This window comes from Aotus nancymaae, unplaced genomic scaffold (assembly GCF_030222135.1).
Source record: "Aotus nancymaae isolate 86718 unplaced genomic scaffold, 86718_ANA_hifiasm-v0.15.2.pri h1tg000051l, whole genome shotgun sequence".
In the NCBI taxonomy this organism is placed as follows: Eukaryota; Metazoa; Chordata; class Mammalia; order Primates; family Aotidae; genus Aotus; species Aotus nancymaae.
Window position 1 is genome coordinate 15,932,425 of NW_026988465.1, and position 21,550 is coordinate 15,953,974.

Below are 21,550 nucleotides of genomic sequence, written 5' to 3' on the forward strand. Positions count from 1 at the left end.
TGTCCTTCTCTCAAAGATCAGTTAACTATATTTGAAGGTATTTCTTATGGAGAACATTCTAGGTGCATTTCTAAATGATTACTTTTCTCACTCCCTGCACAAGACGTGAGGGAATTTTTCATTTTTTCATGAGTCTTTAATCCTTGAGAACCTGATGGGATTTCTGGAGGTAAAAGTGTTGTGGCCCTCCTAAGGTGAGGTGTCTAAGGAATTTCTTACCCTTAGGCTAATCCACAGGCTGCCTCTAGTAATTCCTAACATTACCATTTAAGTGTTTCCACCGTTTGTGCTGCAGTGGCTTTTGCCCAAGGTTAGCTTATCTGGAATGTGATACCTCATATTCACCTGTCTGTAGATTTTATAGGGTGGCAGTTTACCCTGGGATCTCAATTATGAATTAAAGAAATCTCAATGGTTTTAAGAGTGCTCACCTTTTTTCTTGTAAAGATGAGAGTGATGACTTCCAAGCTGCTTAGGTAAAGGAGCTGAAAGAAGAAATGTCTAAATCTTGTTTTTTTTATAAATTAACATTCATGATCTAAACAACCATGTTATACTTCTCTCTATACCCTCCATTGGTCTTTGTGCTCTGGTGATTAAATTGTTACGGTGTTTTCCCATTCTGTTGGTTGCTGGTTCACTCTAATGATAGTTTCTATTGCTGTGCCAGAAGCTCTTTAGTTTAATTAGATCCCAGTTGTCTATTTTGGCTTTTGTTGCTATTGCTTTTGGTGTTTTAGTCATGAAGTCCTTGCCCATGCCTGTGTCCTGAATGGGATTGCATAGGTTTTCTTATAGGGCTTTTATGGTGTCAGGTCTTATGTTTAAATCTTTAATCCATCTGGAGTTAATTTTTGTATAAGGTATAAGGAAGGGATCCAGTTTCAGCTTTCTGCACATGGCTAGCCAGTTTTCCCAACACCATTTATTAAATAGGGAATCCTTTCCCCATTGCTTGTTTTTGTCAGGTTTGTCAAAGATCAGATGGTTGTAGATGTGTGGCATTATTTCTGAGGCCTCTGTTCTGTTCCATTTGGTCTACATCTCTGTTTTGGTACCAGTACCATGCTGTTTTGATAACTGTAGCCTTGTAGTATAGTTTGAAGTCAGGTAGCATGATGCCTCCAGCTTTTTTTTTTCTTTTCTTTTTTTTTTTGGCTTAGGATCATCTTGGCTATATGAGCTCTTTTTTGGTTTCATTCTCCTTGGAGAGGTCCTTCACATCCTTTGCTAGTTGTATTCCTAGGTATTTTATTCTCTTTGTAGCAATTGTGAATGGGAGTACACTCATTATTTGGCTCTCTGTTAGTCTATCATTGATGTATAGGAATGCTTGTGACTTTTGCACATTGATTTAGTATCTTGAGACTTTGCTGAAGTTGTTTATTAAGGAGATTTTGGGATGAGATGATGGGGTCTTCTAAATATACAATCATGTCATCTGCAAATAGAGACAATTGGACTTCCTCTTTTCCTAATTGAATATGCTTTATTTCTTTTTCTTGCCTGATGACCATGGCCAGAAATTCCAATACTATGTTGAATAGGAGTGGTGAGAGAGGGCATCCTTGTCTTGTGCCAGTTTTCAAAGGGAATGCTTCTAGTTTTTGCCCGTTCAGTATGATATTGGCTGTGGGTTTGTCATAAATAGCTCTTATTGAGATATGTTCCATCAATACCTAGTTTATTGAGAATTTTTAGTGTAAAGGGCTGTTGAATTTTGTTGAAGGCCTTCTCTGCATCTATTGAAATAATCATGTGGTTTTTGTCTTTGGTTCTGTTTATATGATGGATTATGTTTATTGATTTGTGTATGTTGAACCAGCCTTGCATCTCAGGGGTGAAGCCAATTTGGTCATGACTGATAAGCTTTTTCATGTGCTGTTGGATTCCATTGGCAATATTTTATTGAGGCTTTTCGCTTCAGTGTTCGTCATGGATACGGGTCTAAAATTTTCTTGTTTAGTTGTGTCTTTTCTAGGTTTTGGTATCAAGATGATGCTGGCCTCATAAAATCTGTTAGGGAGGATTCTCCCTTTTTCTGTTGTTTGGAATATTTTCAGAAGGAATGGTAGCAGTTTTTCTTTGTATCTCTGGTACAATTTGGCTGTGAACCCCTTTGGTCCTGGACTGCTTTTGGTTGGTAGGCTATTAATTGCTGCCTCAATTTCAGACCTTGTTGTTGGTCTGTTTAGGGATTTGACTTCTTCCTGGTTTAGTCTTGGGAGTGTGTAAGTGTCCAATAATTTATTTCCTCTAGATTTTCTGATTTATTTGCATAGAGGTGCTTATAATATTTTCTGATGGTAGTTTGTATTTCTGTTGGATTGGTGGTGATATCCCCTTTATCATTTTTTATTGATCTTTTCAAAAAAACTAGCTTGGATTCTTAGATTTTTTTAAGGGCTTTTCATGTCTTTCTCTCCATCACTTCTGATCTGATCTTAGTTATTTCTTGTCTTCTTCTAGCATTTGAATTTGTTTGTTCTTGCTCCTCTAGTTCTTTTAATTGTGCTGTTAGGGTGTTAATTTTAGATATTTCCTCATTTCTCTTGTGGGCATTTAGTGCTATAAATTTCTCTCAATATACTGCTTTAAATGTGTCCCAGAAATTCCGGTATATTGTGTCTTCATTCTTATTGGTTTCAAAGAACATGTTTATTGCTGCCTTTATTTCATTATTTATCCAGTAGCCATTCAGGAGCACATTGTTCCATTTCTGTGTAGTTGTGCAGTTTTTAGCAGGTTTTTTAATCCTGTTCTAATTTGATTGCACTGTGGTCTGAGAGACTGTTTGTTATGATTTCCATTCTTTTGCATTTGTTGAGTATTTTACTTCCAATTATGTGGTAAATTTTAGAATAAGTGTGATGTGGTGCTGACAAGAATGTATATTCTGTGGATTTGGGGTGGAGAGTTCTGTAGATGTCTATTAGGTCCGCTTGGTCCATATTTGAGTTCAAGTCCTGGATATCCTTGCTAATTTTCTGTCTCGTTGATCTAATATTGACAGAGGGGTGTTACAGTCTCCCACTATTATTGTGAGGGAGTCTAAGTCTCTTTGTAGGTCTTTAAGAACTTGCTTTATGAATCTGAGTGCTCCTGTATTGGAGGCATATATATTTAGAATAGTTGATCTCTTTACCATTATGTAATGCCCTTCTTTGTCTCTTTTGATCTTTGATGGTTTAAAGTCTGTTTTATCAGAGACTAAGATTGCAACCATTTTTTTTCGTTTTGCTTTCCATTTGCTTGGTAAATCTTCCTCCATCCCTTTATTTTGAGCTTGTGTGTGTCTTTGCATGTGAGATGGGTCTCTTGAATACAGCACACTAATGGCTTTTGGCTTTTTATCCAATTTTCCAGTCTTTGTCTTTTAATTGGGGCATTTAGCCCATTTACATTCAAGGTCAACATTGTTATGTGTCAATTTGATCCTGCCATTTTGATGCTTGCTGGATATTTTGCCCGTTAGTTGATGCAGTTTTTTCATAGCATTGATGATCTTTATAATTTGGTATGTTTCTGCAATAGCTGGTACCAGTTGTTCCTTTCCATGTTTAGTGCTTCCTTCAGGAGCTCTTGAAAGGCAGGCCTGGTGGTGACAAAATCTCTCAGCAGTTGCTAGTCCATAAAGGATTTTATTCTCCATCCTTCATGAAGCTTAGTTTGGCTGGATATGAAATTCTGGGTTGAAAATTGTTTTCTTTCAAAATGTTGAATAGTGGCCCCACTCTCTTCTGACTTGTAGGGTTTCTGCCAAGAGATCCACTGTGAGTCTGATGGGTTTCCCTTTGTAGGTAACCCAGTCTTTCTGGCTGCCATCAGCATTTTTTTCCTTCATTTCAACCCTAAGAATCTGACGATTATGTGTCTTGGGTTGCTCTTCTCAAGGAGTATCTCTGTGGTGTCCTCTATATTTCCCGAATTTGAATGTTGGTCTGCCTTGCTAGATTGGGGAAGTTCTCCTGGGTAATATCCTGAAGAGTATTTTCCAATTGGTTTCATTCATCCCTTCACTTTCAGGTACACTGATCAAACATAGATTTCTTTTCACGTAATCCCATATTTCCTGGAAGCTTTTTTGATTTATTTTTACTCTTTTTTCTCTAATCTTGTCTTATGGTTTTATTTCATTGAGTTTATCTTCAATCTCTGATACCCTTTCTTTCACTTGATTGATTTGGCTATTGGAACTTGTGTATGCTTCACAAAGTTGTCATGTGTTTTTCAGCTTGATCACGTCATTTATGTTCTTCACTATACTGGTTACTCTAGCTAGCATTTCATCTAATTTTATTTCAAGTTTCTTAGCTTCCTTGCATTGAATTAGAACATGCTCCTTTAGCTTGGAGAAGTTTGTTATTATTCATCTTCTGAAGCCTGCTTCTGTCTATTCATCAAACTCATTCTCCATCCAGTTTTGTTTCTTTGCTGATGAGGAGTTGTGATCCCCTGGAGGAGAAGAGGCATTCTGGTTTTTGGAATTTTTAGTCTATTTGGGCTGGTTTCTTCTCATCTTTGTGGATTTATCTACCTTTGGTCTTTGAAGTCGGTGACCTTTGGAATGGGTGTCTGAGTGGACGTCCTTTCTGTTGATGATGACTATTTCTTTCTGTTCATTAGTTTTCCTTCTAGCAGTCAGTCCCCTCTGCTGCAGGTCTGCTGGGGTTTGCTGGAGGACCAGTCCAGACCCTATTAGCTGGGAATCACCAGCAGGGGCTGCAGAACAGCAAAGATTGCTGCCTGTTCCTTCCTCTGGTAGCTTTGTCCCAAAAGGGTACCCACCAGATGCCAGCCAGAGCTCTCCTGTACGTCATGTTTGTTGGTCCCTACTGGGAGGTGTCTCCCAGTCAGGAAACATGGAGGTCAGGAGGCCACTTGAGGCGGCAGTCTGTCCCTTATCAGAGCTCAAGTGCTGTGCTGGGAGATCTTTTGCTCCCTCTAGAGCTGCCAGGCAGGGAATTTTAAGTCTGCTAAAGCTGTACCCACAGCAGCCCCTTTTCCCAGGTCTTCTGTCCCAGGAAGGTGGGGGCTTTATTTATAAGTCCCTGACAGGCTGCTGCCTTCTTCTTAGAGATGCCCTGCCCAGTGAGGAGGGAGTCTAGTGACACAGTCTGCTTGCAGAGGCATTGCTGAGCTGCTTTGCACTCCACTCAGTTTGAACTTGTCAGTGACTTTGTTTACACTGTTAAAACTGCCTACTCAAGCCTCAGCAATGGCAGACACCCCTCCCCCCACTGAGCTAGAAAGTCCCTGGTTAATCTGAGACTACTGTGCTGGCTGCAAGAATTTAAGCCAGTGGATCTTCGCTTGCTTGTCTTCATTGGGGTGGGAACTGATGAGCCAGACCATTTGGCTCTCTAGCTTCAGCCCCCTTTCCAGGGGAGTGAATGGTTCTGTCTCACTGGCATTTCAGGCACCACTGGGGTATGAGGGAAAAAAAAAACCTGTTGTGGCTAGCTTTGTGTCTTCCCAAATGGCTGCCTAGTTTTGTACTGGAAATCTAGGGCCCTTGTGTTATAGGCACTGGAGGGAATCTCCTGGTCTGTGGGTTGTGTAGACTGTTGAAAAAGCACAGTATCTGTGCTGGAGTGCAGGGGACAGTCCTTAATAGGTTCCCTTGGCTAGGAGAGGGAGTTCCCCTGGCCCCTTGCACTTCCTGGGTGGGGCGACACCCCACCCTGCTTTGCTCGCCCTCCTTGGGCTGCACCTACTGTCCAGCCAGTCCCAGTGATATGAACCAGGTACCTCAGTTGAAAATGTGGAGAACACCCACCTTCTGGATCGATCTTGCTGGGAGCTGCATACCAGAGCTGTTCCTATTTGGCTATCTTGCCAGCAAACTCTGGATTTTTAACGTAGATACCAATTCATGTATATTGCATGTATAATCCTGTATCCTGCTTTTCTTTTAACTTCACAGTCTATGCTTTTTTCTTATGTTTCAAAAATCTTTATATGGAAACATAATTTAATATTATGTGCTTATTTAGAAAAACCCTAATTATTGCATATTAAGTATTACAATATTTCTTACAGTAACCTAAAAGTATAAGAACCACATTAAGTATTTTATATCTATATATAAATATATTTTCATCTATTCAATAAATACAAATTAGATTTTTACTATATGTTGGGAACAGAAGAGAAAATAAGGAAACATTGTCCTTGCCTTGATGGAGCTTCCACTCTAGTGGAGAAGACACATGGTTTATAACCAATCTCATAATTATTTCTATCATAATTGTGAGGTTTTAAAGGAGATGTATATGGTTTTACACAGTTTTGTCTAATATAAATAAGGAGAATATCAGAGAAAATAAGACGAAATGACATTTAACGTGAGATCTGAATGTTGAGTAGGAATTAGCCAAGAAAAGAGAGTGAAGAAAGGAAAAGGAATCAAAAGAAGAAATATTGAAACCCCACAGAAAAAAATGAATGAAGGCCATAATGTGGAAATGAGCAATGGATAAGGAAGAACAAACAGTACACCTTGGGGAGCAAAGGAAAGTGAGTGTGTGGCTTGTGTACCTGTGTTAATTTGATGTATTCTACATACATCTAACAGTACCAGGTATAGGTACTGAGAAACAGGTAATAAGGTAGAGACTATGTATTTACCAAATGCGGAGCTTGCATTGAGTTGTTTTGTTGGTAGTGATCATAAGCAATGATTCATCCTGTATCCCTTGGTTGATGAGTGGTAGAGCATGTATGCACAAGGCTGATCCCCACAATAAGTAGAACCAATTCATTGTGTATTAATCCGTGGGTTTGGCCTTAGGGTTTCCAGGTTCTAATGGACTGAACAAACCTATCTCAGGATGTTGATATTGATAATATTGTCTTTCTTAAGAGCAGTTATTACTCAAAGTGGTATCATCTCTTTCTCTATTTGTTTTCAGTGGATTTCAAAGACATGTAACACATAGCCTGAAAGTTTTGTTTAAAGTTCTGAGAAAGATAGAATGTGAATTCTGTCCTCCCCAAAACTGCAGTGGCGCTAGTAAATGAAAACTGAATTTTATAGTTTAACATTCTCTAAGTTGTAAATGTTCATTAGAAATAAAGAACAGTAGGGAAAATACTGAGAGGAAAGAATTATGTAGCATTTGTATTTGATGCCCAACCATTGGCAAAGTCCTCTAGAAAATCCTACCTAAAAAGAAACATTAATTAAATTCATCTTTCCATGTATGCCTTATAGGAATTATTGACATCAAAGTCATATGAAAAAATAGCAGACTCTAATTATTCCATGAATCTCATGCTTTTTAAAAAATACAAATATTGATTTGCAAGTAAGTTATAGCACTAGGTAGAATTTTCCTTTAATTATATGAGTTAAAGATTTTCTAAGTAAATCATTTATATATTCATCAAGCATTTATTAGGAATCTTACATACAGAAAGCTCTACGCAGATGCTAAAAGAAGTACAAAGATATATAAAACAATCTATTTTCAAGAACTATATAACATCTGCAGTAGGATGTGTGATTATAAAAAAAAATGGTGACATCTTTCAGTTTAATAAAATCCAAGTTGAGCACAAGGCAAAATAAAAATAATACAGTTTGAGTGTTCATGAGCCTGGTACCATAACCAGTTTTAATCCATATTATATCATATGATTTAAACAAGAGACAATTCTTTATGTCCCAGAATACATGGCCTATCATGTCACCACAGTGACTCACTCTACCTGACATAAAATCCCTCCAACAGAGTCCCTGATAAGTGAAACAATAAGAACAGGGGGTTGAGTCAAGAAACCCAAGTTAGTATTTATATATGGTACATTGGGTTGAAAAGATGACATTTCAGCTGCCTTTCATTTCAAGTTTCCTGATATGACTACTGTTAATATGGCTTAATATATTCAATTAGTTGGTTCTGCAAGTGTGTCTGCATCATTATCTTAACTAAGAAGTAGAATTTTAAAGGTGCTGTGAAGAATGCATGTTTTCCAGGATCTGATAACACTGTTACTATTTTTTTATTTTTTTGAGAGAGACACATAAAATGAAGCTTTTAACTGATCTTCCTCTTCAATTTTTATGCTTATGCATGTAAAGACAATATGTAATACCTACACTATAAGATGTCATTATCTCTTTATATAACTGATGAAATTATACATATACATATGTTTATAGCAACAACATGCAAATAAATTTTTTTAAATTATACTTTAGGTTCTGGGGTACATGGGCAGATCATGCAGGATTGTTGCATAGGTACACATGGCAATGTGGTTTGTGGCCTCTATCCCCCCGTCACCTACATCTGGCATTTCTCCCCATGTTTTCCCTCCCCGACCTCCCCACTGCCCAGGCTGTCCCTCCCTTGGCCCCCCAACAGACCCCAGTATGTGATGCTCCCCTCCCTGTGTCCATGTGTTATCATTGTTCAATACCCGTCTATGAGTGAGAACATGCAGTGTTTTTCTGTTCTTGTGTCAGTTTGCTGAGAATGATGGTTTCCAGATTCATCCGTGTCCCTACAAAGGACATAAACTCATCGTTTTTTATGACTGCACAGTATTCCATGGTGTATATGAGTCACATTTTCCTTATCTAGTCTATCGTTAATGGGCATTTGGGTTGGTTCTAGGTCTTTGCTATTGTAAACAGTGTCGCTATAAACATACGTATGCATGTGTCTTTATAATAGAATGATTTATAATCCTTTGGGTATATACTCAGTAATGGGATTGCTGGGTCAAATGGAATTTCTCTTTCTAGGTTCTTGAGCAAGTGCCACACTGTCTTCCACAAGAGTTGAACTAGTTTACACTCCCACCAACAGGGTAAAAGTGTTCCTATTTCTCCACATCCTCTCCAGCATCTGTTGTCTCCAGATTTTTTAATGATTGACATTCTAACTGGTGTGAGGTGGTATCTCAATGTGGTTTTGATTTGCATTTTTCTAATAATCAGTGATAAGCATTTTTTCATATGTTTGTTGGCCTCATATATGTCTTCTTTCGAAAAGTGTCTGTATATCCTTCTCCCACTTTTGAATGGGTTGTTTTTTTCTTGTAAATCTGTCTTAGTTCTTTGCAGATTCTGGATATGGGCCCTTTGACAGATGGGTAGATTGCAAAAATTTTTTCCCATTCTGTTGGTTGCTGGTTCACTCTAATGATTGTTTCTTTTGCTGTACAGAAGCTCTGGAGTTTAATTAGGTCCCATTTGTCTATTTTGGCTTTTATTGCCAATGCTTTTGGTGTTTTAGTCTTGAAGTCCTTGCCTATCCCTCTGTCCTGAATGGTTTTGCCTAGATTTTCTTCTAGGGTTTTCATGGTGTTAGGTCTTACGTTTAAGCCTTTAATCCATCTGGGGTTAATTTTAGTGTAAAGTGTTAGGAAGTGATCCATTTTCTGCTTTCTACACAATGCTAGCCAGTTTTCTCAACACCATTTATTAAACAGGAAATCCTTTCCCCATTGCTCGTTTTTGTCAGGTCTGTCAAAGATCAGATGGTTGTAGATGTGTGGCATTGCCTCCAAGGCCTCTGTTCTGTTCCATTGGTCTATATCTCTGTTTTGGTACCAGTACCATGATGTTTTGATTACTGTAGCTTTGTAGTATAGTTTGAAATCAGGTAGCTTGATGCTTCTGGCTTTGTTCTTTTTGCTTAGGATTGTCTTGGCTATGTGGGCTCTCTTTTGGTTCCATATGAAGTTTAAGGTGGTTTTTTCCAGTTCTGTGAAGAAGGTCATTGGTACCTTGATGGGGATAGCATTGACTCTATAAATTACTTTGGGGAATATGGCCATTTTCATGATACTGATTCTTCCTAACCATGAGCATGGAATGTTTTTCCATCTGTTGTGTCCTCTCTTATTTCGTTGAGCAGTGGTTTGTAGTTCTCCTTGAAGCGGTCCTTTACATCCTTTGTTAATTGTATTCCTAGGTATTTTATTCTCTTTGTAGCAATTGGGAATGGGAGTTTGCTCGTGATTGGCTTTCTGTTAGTCTGTTATTGGTGTATAGAAGTGCTTGTGATTTCTGCACATTGATTTTATATCCTGAGACTTTGCTGGAGTTGCTTATCAGTTTAAGGAGATTTTTGGCAGAGATGATAGGGTCTTCTAAATATAAAATCATGTCTTCTGCAAATAGAGACAATTTGACTTCCTCTTTTCCTAATTGAATACTTTTTTTTTCCTTGCCTAATTACTCTGGCTAGAACTTCCAATATTATATTGAATAGGAGTGGTGACAGAGGGCATCCTTGTCTGGAGCTGGATTTCAAAGGGAATGCTTCCAGTTTTTGCCCATTCAGTATGATATTGCCTGTAGGTTTGTCATAAATAGCTTTTATTATTTTTGAGATATATTCCTTCAATACCTAGTTTATTGAGTGTTTTTAGCATAAAGGGCTGTTGAATTTTGTCAAAGGCCTTCTCTGCATCCACTGAGATAATCATGTAGTTTTTGTCTTTGGTTCTGTTTGTGTGGTGGATTACATTTATAGATTTGCGTATGTTGAACCAGCCTCGCATACCCGGAATGAAGCCTACTTGATCATGATGGATAAGCTTTTTGATATGCTGTTGCAATCAGTTTGCCAGTATTTTATTGAAGATTTTTTGCATCTGTGTTAATCATAGATATTGGCCTGAAGTTTTCTTTTTTTGTTGAGTCTCTGCCAGGTTTTGGTATCAGGATGATGCTGGTCTCATAAAATGATTTGAGAACGATTCCCTCTTTTTTTATTATTTGGAATAGTTTCAGAAGGAATGGTACCAGTTCTTCTTTGTACGCCTGGTAGAATTCAGCTGTGAACCTGTCTGGTCATGGACCTTTTTTGGTTGGTAGGCTATTAATTGCAGCCTCAAGTCAGCCCTGGTTACTGGTCTGTTCAAGGTTTCAACTTCTTCCTGGTTTAGGCTTGGGATCATGCAAGTATCTAGGAATTTATCCATTTCTTCCAAGTTTACTGGTTTATGTGCATAGAGTTGTTTGTAGTAATCTGATTATAGTTTGTATTTCTGTGGAGTCAGTGGTGATATTCCCTTTATCGTTTTTTATTGCATCTATTTGATTCTTCTTCCTTTTCTTTTTTATTAATCTGGCTAGTGGTCTGTTTATTTTGTTGATCTTTTCAAAAAGCCAGCTTCTGGATTTATTGATTTTTTTGAAGGATTTTTTTTTTTTGTCTCTATCTCCTTCAGTTCTGCTCTGATCTTAGTTATTTCTTGTCTTCTGCTAGCTTTTGAGGTTTTTTTTTATCTTGCTCCCCTAGCTCTTTCAATTTTGATGATAGGATGTCGATTTTGGATCTTTCCTCACTTCTCTGGTGGGCATTTATTGCTATAAATTTCCCTCTAGGCACTGCTTTAAATGTGTCCCAGAGATTCTGGTACATTGTGTCTTTGTTCTCGGTTTCAAAGAACATCTTTATTTCTGCCTTCATTTCGTTGCTTATCCAGTCAACATTCAGGAGCCAGTTGTTCAGTTTCCATGAAGTTGTGCAGTTCTGAGTTCTAATTTGATTGCAGTGTGGTCTGAGAGACTGTTTGTTATCACTTCTGTTCTTTTACATTTGCTGAGGAGTGATTTACTTCCAATTATGTGGTCAATATTAGAGTAGGTGCAATGTGGTGCTCAGAAGAATGTATATTGTGTGGATTTGGGGTGGAGATTTCTGTAGATGTCTATTAGGTCCACTTGGTCCAGATCTGAGTTCAAGTCCTGGATATCCTTGTTAATTTTCTGTCTCCTTGATCTAATATTGACAGTTGAGTGTTAAAGTCTCCCACTATTATTGTATGGGAGTCAAAGTCTGTTTGTAGGTCATTAAGAACTTGCTTTATGTACCTGGGTGCTCCTGTATTGGGTGCGTATATATTTAGGATCATTAGTTCTTCATGATGGATTGATTCCTTTACCGTTATGTAATGCCCTTCTTTGTCTGTTTTGATCTTTGTTGGTTTAAAGTCCATTTATCAGAGACTGGGATTGCAGCTCCTGTTTTTGCTCTCCATTTGCTTGATAAATCTTCTTCAATCCCTTTATTTTTAGCCTATGTGTGTCCTTGCATGTGAGATGGGTTTCCTGAATACAGCACACCGATGGGTTTTAGCTTTTTATCCAATTGACCAGTCTGGGTCTTTTGAATGGGGCATTTAGTCCATTTACATTTAAGGTTAATATTGTTAATTTGATCCTGCCATTTTGATGCTACCTGGATGTTTTGCCCATTAGTTGATACATTTTCTTCATTGTGTCGATGGTCTTTACCGTTTGCTACATGTTTGGAGTGGCTGGTACTAGTTGTTCCTTTCCTTGTTTAGTGCTTCTTTCAGGAGCTCATGTAAGGCAGGCCTGGTGGTGAGCGAATCTCTCAGTAATTGCTTGTCCATAAAGGATTTTCTTTCTCCTTCGCTTATGAAGCTTAGTTTGGCTGGATATGAAATTCTAGGTTGAAAGTTCTTTTCTTTAAGGATGTTGAATATTGGCCCCCACAATCTTCTGGCCTATAGGGTTTCTGTGGAGAGATCCACTGTGATTCTGATGGGCTTCCCTTTGTGGGTAACCCGACCTTTCTCTCTGGCTACCTTAGCATTTTTTCCTTCATTTCAACCCTGGTGAATCTGACAATTATGTGCCTTGGGGTTGCTCTTCTTGAGGAATATCTTTGTGGTGTTCTCTGTATTTCCTGGACTTGAATGTTGGCCTGCCTTGCTAGGTTGGGGAAGTTCTCCTGGATAATATCCTGAAGAGTGTTTTCCAGCTTGGATTCATTCTCTCTGTAACATTCAGGTACACCTATCAAATGTAAATTAGGTCTTTTCACATAATCCCTTATTTCTTGGAGGCTTTGTTCATTTCTTTTCACTCTTTTCTCTAATCTTGCCTTCTCGTTTTATTTCATTGAGTTGATCGTCAATCTCTGATATCCTTTCTTCTGCTTGGTTGATTCAGTTATTGAAACTTGTGTATGCTTCGTCAAGTTCTCATGTTGTGTTTTTCAGCTCCATCAAGTCGTTTATATTCTTCTCTAAGCTTTTTATTCTAGTTAGCATCTCATCTAACCTTTTTTCTAGGTTCTTAGTTTCTTTGCATTGGTTAGCACATGTTCTTTTAGCTCTGAGAAGTTTGTTATTACCTACCTTCTGAAGCCTGTTTCTGTGAATTCATCAGATTCATTCTCCATCCATCTTTGATCCCTAGCTGGTGAGCAGTTGTGATCCCTTGGAGGAGGAGAGGCATTCTGGTTTTGGGTGTTTTCATCCTTTTTGCACTGGTTTCTTCTCATCTTAGTGGCCTTATCTACCCGTGGTCTTTGTAGTTGGTGACTTTTGGATGGGTTCTCTGAGTGGATATCCTTTTTCTTGAAGTTGAGGCTACTTCTTTCTGCTTCTTAGTTTTCCTTCTAACCGTCCCCTCTGCTGCAGGACTGCTGGAGGTCTACTCAAGACCCCACTTGCCTGGGGATCACCTGCAGGGGCTGCAGAACAGCAAAGGTTGCCACTGGTTTCTTCCTCTGCTATCCTAATCCCAGAAGGGTACCTGCCAGATGTCAGCCTGAGCTCTCATTTTTGAGATGTCTCTTTGGGTATACAGAGGTTGGGGAGTTGCTTGAGGAGACAGTCTGTCCCTTATAGCTCAAGTGCTGTGCTGGGAGCCCCATTTTTCCATGCAGAGCCTGCTAGGCAGGTACCTTTAAGTCTGCTGCAGCTGAACTCATAACCACCTCTTTTCCCAGGTGCTCTGTCCTAGGAAGGTTGGCTTTATTTATAAGTTCCTGTCATGCTGCTGCCTCTTTTCATAGATTCCCTGCCCCACACAGAGTAGTCTAGTCACAGTCAGCAGGGGTGTTGCTGAGCTGATGCAGGCACTTACCAGTTGCTGTGTGAACTGCCTCAGTAGTGGCCTACTGCCTTCGTAATAGGGGATGCCCTTCTCTCCATTGAGCTGGACTGTCCTGGGTCCAGCTGTGCTTGCTGTGAAACTCTCAATCCAGAGCATTTCAGATTGCTTGTTTTGTGGGGGTGGTACCCATCGAGCCAGATCACCTGGCTCCCTGTCTCATCCCCCTCCCTTTCAGTTGAATGGGCTGCTCTGTCTCCCATGCACCAGTCAAAACAGCCACCCAGACTTGTGTGAGTTTGTGTGTGCCAATCCGGTACTAGCTGAAATTGCCACACTGAAAACTTGTGGTGCTTTTCGGCCCGGGGAATCTCCTGGGCTGTGGGCAGTGAAAATTTGTTTGGAAATGTGGTGAGCACTCACCCTCTCTGCTGTTCTCGCTGGGAACTGCACTCCAGAGCTGTTCCTATTTGGCCATCTTGGATCCTCCCCCTTCCAAATGCGTATTTCTAATGACACTTAGCATTAGTCCCCTTTTACCCAAGGTTTTGCTTTCTGTGGTTTCAGTTACTCACAGTCAACTGTGGTCAGAAAATATTAAAATTCCATAAATAATTCATAGGTTTTAAATTGTACATTGTTCTAAGGAGCATGACAAAATCTCATGCTATCTGTTCTGTCCAACCTGGGATTTGAATAATCCCTTTGTCTGGTATATCCAGAAATGCTCCCTGTTAGTCACCAAGAAGCCATCCTAGTTACCAGGGGAGTGTCATGAAATCACAGTGCTTATGTTCAAGTAACCCTTATTTGACTTAATAATGGCACCTAAACACAAGAGTAGTGGTGCTGGCATATTGTTCTACTTGTTCTATCTTATTACTAGTTTTTGTTCATTTTTATTTTACCTAATTTATAAATTAATCTTTATCACACGTAAGTATGTAGGGGAAAAACATAGTGTATATAGGGTTTGGTCCTATCTGTTATTTCAGGCATCCACTATGGGTCTTGGAATGTGTCCCCAGTGAATAAGGGGGGTTGTATATATACCATGCATCTCTATCATTGGGATACAAGTCTTTCTACTGTGCTATCATTTTTTAATAAACTCTCACACATGTATATTTTTTATCAAAAGTTTATATCATGACAGATGGTCTATCCACTATGATACATTCAATAATCTGAGATTTTGCATTGGTACAGTAGACTACTTAATATAAAGTTCATTAGAGATAACATCTCATCACTGTGGTCTCCCCAAGGACTTGGAACAGATTGATATGGAAACAAAGTAGCACCTTATAGTCCAGAGGTCCATAATCGGATTGCCAGGACTCCAGTGATGTTGGCAGGACAGCAGAATTTCACTTAATAGGTCACTCAAAGAAGTTATCATCATGGGTTTCACATTTATCTGGAAGAACTGACCTTAAACAGCAGGAAGGCAGCTTAAGAATATCTGCCTTTTGGCAAATTGTATAAAGCCCTTTTACCAGGAGATTTGGAGACAACAAGAGAGGCAATAAACAAGATGGTTACAGTTCTGAACTTAATTTGAATTATTATTGTAGTAAACTGAAATTTATCAAATGAACACCAAATAGCACTGGGGTGAGAGAAAGAAGCAAAGCTTTCATCAGTAAAATCTGGGACAGCTGCAGTGCCTCACAAGAGTATCCCCTGTGAATTCTAAGGCTTTTGTAACATGTGACCTTGTACTATTTATAAAAACGAGAATATTTCTTCAAGAGCTGAGATCTAAGGAATAAAACACAATTGATGTTTCATAGAGTTTGGAGAGAGTATAATGAAACTCTGAAGTTAGAAAAGGATACCAATTCTGACCTTTATAGCTCTGGAATGGGATCTGGCAATGGATGACATGAACGTTTTCCAAAAAGTTAACCTCAGCCTTTCTTCCACATCAATATTATTCATTAATTCTGGGAATTTGTCTTTGGATTGCATTTTTTCTCCTCTTATTTATTGCATGCTAGAAGTCTCTGAGATGGGTCATGATGACATATTGAAAGAAAAAAAAACAGCATCTATTTAATTGGCCTCTACTATTTATTTGCCCAGCACTACACAAGTAGCATCTCATTATTCTCTCAGTGCCCATGTCAGCCTGATGTTAGGCTGATAGAAGTGAAGAAACCGAGACGTAGAGATGTAAGTAATTCGTGGAGCTAGGATGTAGTCTCCAGTTTTCTGATTCCGAAGCTTGTGATATTTGTCACTGCACTGTAGTAATTCGGCACTAGGAGACAATCCGTGACCTTAAGACTTCCTTTTTCTTGGCCTTTTAATTAGAGAATTAAATAGATGTCAGAACATTGTGATATTGCTATTCAACTTAAAAAGTCATGGGTCATAAGCAATAAAACTCCCTGTACAGTGGAGGGTAAAGAAGTGACACACTGTAGGTCCTCAAGTATCTGTGGTATAATAGTGTAAGACACTACTGATGAGTGCAAGAGTTGCATAACGAAAATAATAAGTAGCACAGAGCTCATTCTAAGTAGCACACACCCTCATGAACACTCTATATGGATTAACTCTAATGAGCATTCTGAGTTAGGTACTGTTACAATGTCTTTTTTCCTGACAAGGAAATAAAACAGCAAGGTAAGAAAGTCTCTAAAAGTAGAAGCTGGACTCAACCCCAGCAGGCTCCCCCAGAGTCTCAGATCTTCATACCCTATTGCTTTAGATTAATGATTTGGCTCTACTTTCTATTCTAAAGGCATTGTTGCTAACTTTCCTTAAAAGTCAGCAGTACTAACCCTATGTGACTACTTTGAATGTGACTGAGGGGAATGTGAGTAAGTCAGATAAGAAGCCACTTTCTTGTCTCCTTAAAACATCAGAGTAGAATGTGACCAAAAATCAGAGCAGGGTGTGATATCTCCATTGCTGGTAGAAAAAGACAATTGCTTGGGAGCATTCACCACACTTACCATTTCCTGACCACTGTATTCTGTAGGGATTCAGTATATATTTCTTTGTGTCTGACATTTGACATAACAACAGGTTTTATCACCAATCCTACCACTTGTCCTAATTTCTTGTTTTGAAAATAAATGCTGCTGCATTGTGTTTGTTTTGGCATGGTGAGACAATTACATTGTTCAAAAATAAAAACAATTGAAAAATACAGAAATATATTTGGCAAAATGTCGAACTCCTGCCTCTGATCCCCATTTACCAGTTCACAGCCCACATCACCTGACCCCAGGAAAGTCCTGCTAATTATGTATCCTTCACTTACTAATGCTATGCAAACAAATGTGAACATATATTATTTCTCACCATTTTTGAACCAAACTTAGCATTTTATATACATTGTTCTTCTTTCTCCTTTTTAAAAGATAGTTTACTTGGACTCTTTCCAAACTAGCACATGATTTTTTTGAGTGTCACTTCATAGTGTCCCATTCTTCGAATGATCCTACTTTATCTAATCTTTATTAATCTCTTAATGGACATTTGAGTTGCTTCCAATATTTCACTATTACAAATCCTGACATGTGGGATAACCTTGAATACATTTCATTTAACATGTGCAGGTATATCTGCAGGATTAATTCCTAAATTGGAAATGGGTCAAAAGTTCATAATTTTGATAGGTAATATGAAATTGACAATTACAGGTCTTCCTAAGGTTTTTCATGTCATAAAACTTATAGTAAATACAACAATCAAATAACCCATGAGATAAACTAGAAATGATTGTAAACTCTATAAAAGATGACTTATGGCCAAAGGCAACAAGTGTAGGAGCTGTAATTGATCAGGATCCATCTAGCTGCTAGAGGGCTGGGGTGATCAGTATCTGCCAGGACAGTGGTGAGAAAGCTCCCTGGCAATGCATCAGCACTGTGGGAGAATGCCTATATCCCTCAGTGTCACCAAGGGAACTTTCTAAATTGTGGAATCTGAATTAACCTGATAGATGAAGAATGGTATATCTCTGTGGTTTTATTTTATTAAAAGTGAACCTCATCTTTTTTTTTATGTTTGAGCTGTCTATTTAATCTATTTCTCATTTTTTTCTATACAATTATCTTTTACTGTTAAATTGGAAAAGCTATTTATGTATTAGGAAAAAGTATTCCTGTGTTTGTGATAGAAATTGCAATTCTTCTCTGCCTCACGGATATTCGTCTCTTTACTCTCTATGTTTTTGTTGTGCTGGTTTTGTTTTTCATGTTTTTTTTTCATTCTTTTATTATACTTTAAGTTCTGGGGTACATGTGCAGAATGCTAAGGTTTGTTACATAGGTATACTTATGCCATGATGATTTGCTGCATACATCAACTCCATCATCTACATTAGGTATTTCTCCTAATACTATCCCTTCCCATATCCCCTCCACCCCTGCTATCCCTCCTCTCCCCTAAACACCCCAGTGTGTGATGTTCCCCTATGTCCATGTGTTCTCATTGTTCAACTCCAACTTATGAGTGAGAACATGCAGTGTTTGAGTTTCTGTTTGTGTCAGTTTGCTGAGAATGATGGTTTCCAGCTTCATCCATGTCCCTGGAAAAGACATGAACTCATCGTTATGTAGGCTGCGTAGTATTCCACACTGTATATGTGTCACATTTTCTTTATCCAATCTATCACTGATGGGCATTTGAGTTGGTTCCAAGTATCTGCTATTGGGAACAGTGCCACAGTAAACAAACGTGTGCATGGGTCTTTATAAGAGAATGATTTATAATCCTCTGGGTATGTACCCAATAATGGTATTGCTAGGTCAAATATATTTGTATTTCTAGATCTTTGAGCAATCTATTTCTAGATCCACAGTGGTTGAACTAATTTATACTCCACCAACAGTGTAAAAGTGTTCCTGTTTCTCCAGTTCCTCCCCAGCATCTATTATGTCCTGATATTTTTAATGATCACCATTCTAACTGGCGTGAGATAGCTCATTGTGGTTTTGATTTGCATTTCTCTAATGACTAGTCATGATGAGCTTTTTAAAAAATGTTTGTTGGCTAAATAAATGTCTTCTTTTGAGAAGTATCTGATGGGGTTGTTTTTTCTTCTAAGTTTTTTAAACTTCTTTGTAGAGTCTGGATATTAGCCCTTTGTCAGATGGGTAGCTTGCAAAAATTTTTTTCCCATTCTATTGGTTGGCGGTTCACTCTAATGATAGTTTCTCTTCCTGTATAGAAGCTGTTAAATTTAATTAGATCCCATTTGTCTATTTTGTCTTTTGTTGCCATAGCTTTTGGTGTTTTAGTCATGAAGTCCTTGCCCGTGCCTATGTCCTGAATGATATTGCATAGGTTTTCTTCTAGGGTTTTTATGGTGTTAGGTCTTATGTTTAACCCATCTGCAGTTAATTTTTGTATAAGGTGTAAGGAATGGATCCAGTTTCAGCTTTCTGCATATGGCTTACCAGTTTTCCCAACACCATTTCTTAAATAGAAAATTCTTTCCTCATTGCTTGTCTTTTTCAGGCTTGTCAAAGATTGGATGGGGTAGATGTGTGGCATTATTTCTGAGACCTCTCTTCTGTTCCATTGATCTGTTTTGATTACTATAACTTTGTAGTATAGTGTGAAGTCAGGTAACATTATGCCTCCACTTTTTTTTTTTTTTCTCCTTAGGATTGTCTCAGCTCTGTGGGCTCTTTTTTGGTTCCATGTAATTCAAAGTGTTTTTTTCCAATTATGTGAAGAAAGTAAATGGTAGCTGGATGGGGATAGCATTGAATCTACAAATTACTTTGGGCAGTATGGCCATTTTCACAATACTGAATCTTCATAAACGTGAACATGGAATGTTTTTCCATCTGTTTGTGTCCCCTTATTTCCTTGAGCAGTGGTCTGTAGTTCTCCTTGAAGAGGTCCTTCACATCCCTTGTTAGTTGTATTCCTAGGTATTTTATTCTCTTTATAGCAATTGTGATTGGGAGTTCACTCATGATTCATCTCTCTGTTGGTTTGTGTGTTATTGGTGTATAGGAATGCTTGCACATTGATTTTGTATCCTGAGACTTTGCTGAAGTTGCTTATCAGCTTAAGGAGATTTTGAGCTGAGGATGGGGTCTTCTAAATATACAATCATGTTATCTGCAAATAGAGACAATTTGACTTCCTCTCTTCCTAATTGAATACCATTTATTTCTTTTTCTTTTCATTTTTTGCCTGTTTGTTCTGGCTAGAACTTCCAATACTATGTTGAATAGAAGTGGTGAGAGAGGGCACCCTCGTCTAGTGCCAGTTTTCAAAGGGAATGCTTCCAGTTTTTACCTATTCAGTATGATATTGGCTGTGGATTTGTCATAAGTAGTTTTTATTATGACAAAATAAAACGATACATTCCATTGATACATAGTTTATTGAGAGTTTTTAGCATAAAGGGCTGTTGAATTTTGTCAAAGGCATTTCTGCATCTGTTGAGATAATCATGTGGTTTTTGTCTTTGGTTCTGTTTATGTCATGGATTTGCATATGATGAACCAGCCTTGCATCCCAGGGATGAAGCCAACTTGATCGTGATGGATAAGGTTTTTGATATGCTGTTGGATTCAGTTTGCCAGTATTTTATTGAGGCTTTTTGCATCAATGTTTATCAGGGATATTGTCCTGAAATTTTCTTTTTTAGTTGTGACTCTGCCAGGTTTTGTTATCAGGATGATTCCCTCTTTATGTATTGTTTGGAATAGTTTTTGAAGAATGGTACGAGCTCCTCTTTCAACCTCTGGTAGAATTCGGCTGTGAACCCGTCTGGTCCTGGACTTTTTACAGTTGTTAGGCTATTAATTGCTGCCTCAATTTCAGACTTTGTTATTGGTCTATTCAGGGATTCAACTTCTTCCTGGTTTACTCTTGGGATGGTGTAAGTGTCTAGGAATTTATCTATTTCTTCTAAATTTACTGGTTTATTGGCATAGAGGTGTTTGTAGTAATCTCTGATGGTAGTTTGTATTTCTGTCGGATTGGTGGTGATATCCCCTTTATCATTTTTTACTGTATCTATTTCATTCTTCCCTCTTCTCTTCTTTATTAGTCTGGCTAGCAGTCTATCAATTTTGTTGATCTTTTAAAAAAACAGCTTCTGGGTTCACTGATTTTTTTTGAAGGGTTTTTTCTTTGTGTCTCTATCTCCTACAGTTCTGCTCTTAGTTATGTTTTGTCTTCTGCTAGCTTTGGAATTTGTTTGATCTTCCTCCTGTAGTTCTTTCATTCATGATATTAGGGTGTCAATTTCAGATATTTCCTTGTTTCTCTTGGGGGCATTTAGTGCTATAAATTTTTCTCTAGACACTGCTTTAAAGGTGTAACAGAGATTCTGGTATGTTGTGCCTTCGTTCTCTTTGGTTTCAAAGAACATCTTTATTTCTACCTTCATTATTTATCCAGTAGTCATTCGCAGCAAGTTGTTCAGTTTCCATGTAGTTGTACAGTTTTGAGTGAGCTTCTTTATCCTGAGTTCTAATTTGATTGCAGTGTGGTTGGAGAGACTGTTATGATTTCTGTTCTTTTGCATTTGCTGAGGAGTGATTTACTTCCAATTATGTGGTCAATTTTAGAGTAGGTGTGATGCGGTGCTGAGAAGAATGTATATTCTATGGATTTGGGGTGGAGAGTTCTGTAGATGTCTGTTAGGTCCCCTTGGTCCAGATCTGAATTCAAGTCCTGGATATCCTTGTTAATTTTCTGTCTGTCTCGTTGATCTGTCTAATATTG

The 21,550-nt window shown here is 38.3% G+C and overlaps 1 long non-coding RNA gene across 3 annotated transcripts in view; it reads right to left on the minus strand.

Moving 5' to 3' along the window:
• Nucleotides 1-14,988: 14,988 nt before the first annotated feature.
• LOC105733918 (uncharacterized) overlaps nucleotides 14,989-21,550 on the minus strand; it is a 157,165-nt gene continuing 150,603 nt past the window's right edge. For all 3 annotated transcript variants that reach the window (XR_001111381.2, XR_001111382.2, XR_001111383.2), the window contains exon 3: nucleotides 14,989-16,142. This is a non-coding gene — a long non-coding RNA (uncharacterized LOC105733918). The remainder of the gene's footprint in view (nucleotides 16,143-21,550) is intronic.